We start from the raw sequence: 4,161 nt of genomic DNA on the forward strand, positions 1-4,161 counted from the left end.
GCCTTTGGCAGAGTCATTGGAAGAAAGAAAAAGAGAAAGCAAATCCCCTGAGGCTTAAATCAAGGGCGCTCTTAGGTCTGTCTCCATTATACTTTTTGGGATAAAATAGTAATGGTAGTCATAAGAAGTTTTACAAATTCGCACACCAAAAATTTCTCTTTTGGCTAACTGGATATACCTGGTTAATTGAATAAGCTGGACCCAGTCAAGGGCAAAAGTTTTACTTTTACTCTTTCAGTTTTACTCATTCTTCACCATTCTTTCTAACTTCTGTCAAATTATTCTCCTCTATCCTTGCATGAAATCTTAGGCAGGGATCCTAGTTTTTCTGGCCATATTTGGCTATTAAAAACCTCAATATTCAGGTGCCTGGGTGGCTCAGTTGGTTAAGCGTCCCATTTCAGCTCAGGTCATGATCTCATGGTTCATGAGTTTGAGCCCCACATCAGGCTCTGTGCTGACAGCTCAGAGTATGGAGTCTGCTTCGGATTCTGTTTCTCCTTCACTCTCTGCCCTGACCCCACTCACACTCTGTCTCTGTCTCTCAAAAATAAGTAAATGCTAAAAAAAAATTTTTTTTAATAAAAATAAAAAGCTCAGTATTATCTAATATTAACATAATACACCGTCATTTGATTCAGAGTTTCTCTTTATGACCCCATTCCCCCCCTCTTTTCATGCTCAGGCCTGAATTAAGAGCCCAAGTCTCAAATGGGAAAGGCCAGGATGGGTTTGTGTGGCATAAGACATATTCTTTCTTTCTAGATCTACCTGTGTGTGATGATGAAGAGGTATTCTTTCTTTCTAGATCTGTCTCCTTCTATACTTTGTAACTGCTCTTTGTGGCTCTTTTATGGTCCAATCAATGGAGGAGGTGGATTAGAGGACAAAAGTAGTATTTCCTAGTTAATGCTGTGGACTTTCTGAGTTCCCACTTCTGAGGACCTCCAACCTCCTGTTTCCTTTCATAATAAGTGATGAGGGGCTGACTACTGCTCTCTCCACCACTTCCTATTCCACATACTGCATCTCACCTGGAAGCTTTAGAAGGTCCACCACCACTCCTTAGAAAGACTGTTTTGGGGGAGTCTCTTTTATTTATTTATTTTTTTAAGAGAGAGAGAGAGAGCACAAGTCAGGGAGAGGTGTAGAGGGAGAGAAAGAGAGAAATTCAAAAAGACTCCATGCTCAGCATGAAGCCCGACATGGGACTTGATCCCACGACCCTGGGGTCATGACCTGAGCCAAAATCAGGACTCCAAACCTCAACCGACTAAGCCACCCAGATGCCCCTGATATCTCTTTTAGATGACCCAAACCCACCTCTTTTTAATGTAATCCACATGCAGACCATAGGAAACATGGACATTTGACCCCTCAGGCCCTTATTTCCAGCTGTATTAATCAGGGTTCTCCAGAGGAACAGAACCAATAGGATACAGAGATATCAAGACAGACAGATATAAAGACAGATATGAATATAAATATAGATATAGATATATAAAGAAACTTATTATGAGGAATTGGCTCATGTCATTATGGAGGCTGACAAATCCCAAGATTTGCAGTCAACAAGCTGAAGACCCAAGAGAGCTGGTAGTGTAGTTCTATTCAGAAGGTCAGTAGGCTGGAAGCCCAGGAAGAAGCAATGTTTCAATTCAATGTTTCAATTCAGAGTCTGAAGGCAGTAAAAATCTTCCCAGCTCCATGGCAGTCAAGGAGATTCCCCTTACATGTGGGAGGGGCAAACTTTTTGCTCTTTTGAGGCCCTCAGCTGACTGGATTGAGCCCACCCACATTAGAGAGGGCAATCTGCTTTACTCAGTCCTGAGTCAGAAATGTTCACCTCAGGGGCACCTGAGTAGCTCAGTTGGTGGAGCATATGACTCTTGATCTAGAATTCTAAATTTGAGCCCCATGTTGTGTATAGAGATTATTTTTTAAAAAAACAACAAAAAGAGAAATGTTAATCTCACCCAGAAGCATCCTCATAAACAGCCTCAGAATCATGTTTGACCAAATGTCTGGGTACCTTGATGCCCAGGCAAGTTGACTCTTAATATCAAGCCTAACACCAATTCTCTTCGCCTGCCACCTAGTTCCCTTAATGACATCTTTTTCCACTTACTTGTTTTCAGAGGAAGGACAGGTACAAATTCCTGATTCCTCCATGCCAGGCTCTCCCCTCCCCAAAATATTCCCCTCCTATCCCACCTTACAGGGCACAGCTGTAAGATGACTCCATGGAGAACTTAGTTTAGCTCATACCAACATGAAACCCCAAATCCATGGCAGAGTAATAGAATGCTTGAAAAGCATCAGGTCAACCTAACCTCTTTAATTTTTTTATGTCCCAGTATGACCCTATGTTTCCCCACAACCTTTCCTGCTCCCCTCTCTACCTCTAGTTCTGCCATCAGAAATAGACTCTGTTGGGGCATCTGGGTGACTCAGTCAGTTAAGTGTCTGACTCGTGATTTCAGCTCAGGTCATGATCTCATGGTTCGTCAGATTGAGCTCTGTGTCAGTAAGGAAACTGCTTGGGATTCTCTCTCTCCTTCTCTCTCTCTGCCCCTCCCCTCCTTGTGCTCTCTCTCAAATAAACGTTAAGAAAGAAAATAAGAAGAAGGAAAGAAAGAGAAAAGAAAGAAAGAAAGAAAGAAAGAAAGAAAGAAAGAAAGAAAGAAAGAAAGAAAGAAAAAGAAACAGACCCTCTTAAATTCAAATCTGAACCCATTGATCTGGCTAAATGAAAACAGCTCCACAGTCTATTTGAAATAAAGTCTAACTCTCCATATGTAGATTTTTAGTCATCAGTACTGTGGAAAGAAAATGGATGTTTATTCTTTATGAATCTCAAGCTCATTCATTCATTCATTCAGCAAATATTTACTAAGAGCTTAATGTATTCAATGTCAGAGAAACACAGGTTAAAAAAGTATGTTGTCTGCCTTTAAGGAGTCACATTCTGGTGAGTTACACAGATGATCATACAAGTGTTCATAGGGTAGGAACATAAGTTCCAAATGTCCAGGACAATTCTCTAAAAGCATTTGAATGAATAACCGGATGAGTTAGGCCAATCCTAACTGATTAACTGTTTATTCCTATGAGACTTGGACAGCAAGAGATGGATGAGGTTTTGTGAGGCCCTAAGCTTGCACAATTTGGGAAAGCTACTTTAAGAAAATGAATACAAAAATCTTGCCTTCACATTTTACAAAATCAGGAGACTATGTGAGCATGTCCCACGGGACATGGAAGGGACCCATGCAAGAAAGGGGCTCTGAAGCTAAAGTCCCATTAGCTTCATGTAAAATCTGTCTCAGCCTCAGTCCATTTGATAAAGTATTAGGTCTTTAAGGACTATTTTAGATTGGGTAGTGGTAAATCTAGGCTCTACAATCACACAGACAGACCTATGTTTGATTTAACCTCTTCCAGATACTTCTGTATATTCTGGGAAAAGCTATTTAAATTTCCTAAGCTTCATTTTCCTCCATTAGTAGACCTACTTCATATGGTAGTTGCAAAGATTAAAATGCATAAGCATAGGGGCTCCTGGGTGGTTCAGTTGGTTAAGTGTCCAACTTGAGCTCAGGTCATAATCCCATGGTTCGTGTGTTGGGGACCCGCTTTGGGCTCTGTGCTAACAGCTCAGAGCCTGGAGCCTGTTTTGGATTCCATTATCTGCCTCTCCCCTACTCTCTCTCTCTCTCTCTCTCAAAAATAAACATTAAAACAACTTAAAAAAAATAAAAAATAAAGTACAGAATCATGTAAAACATTTTAGCATAGCTCATAATTAGTGCTTAACAAGTGTTACTATTATTAGCTATTATTAAAATCTGAAGTATCTGAACTCTGCCCCTCTACTTGTCTTCAAAACTCACAATTCTTGGTTCCTTGCAACATGAAATCCCGTGGAGCATCTGTAAGGAAACAAAATCTAGAAATTCCAAATCTGGAACCGTGGCGAATTTCCTGGTGAGGAATGGCAGCTGGATCCCTGCTCCCCCACCTGAGGTTCCACTCCGGGTTGATTACTTTGCCACCATTCTAGCTGGCTGACAAGGAATTGTTCCTCTTTGCTGAGACCAAACTGGATTGTGGAAGAAAAAACAAAGAGTAAATTATAGAAGATATTTTTTTTTAAAAAAG

The sequence above is a fragment of the Panthera pardus genome, unplaced genomic scaffold (assembly GCF_024362965.1).
Source record: "Panthera pardus isolate Hobbes unplaced genomic scaffold, ASM2436296v1 HiC_scaffold_2, whole genome shotgun sequence".
Classification (NCBI taxonomy): Eukaryota; Metazoa; Chordata; class Mammalia; order Carnivora; family Felidae; genus Panthera; species Panthera pardus.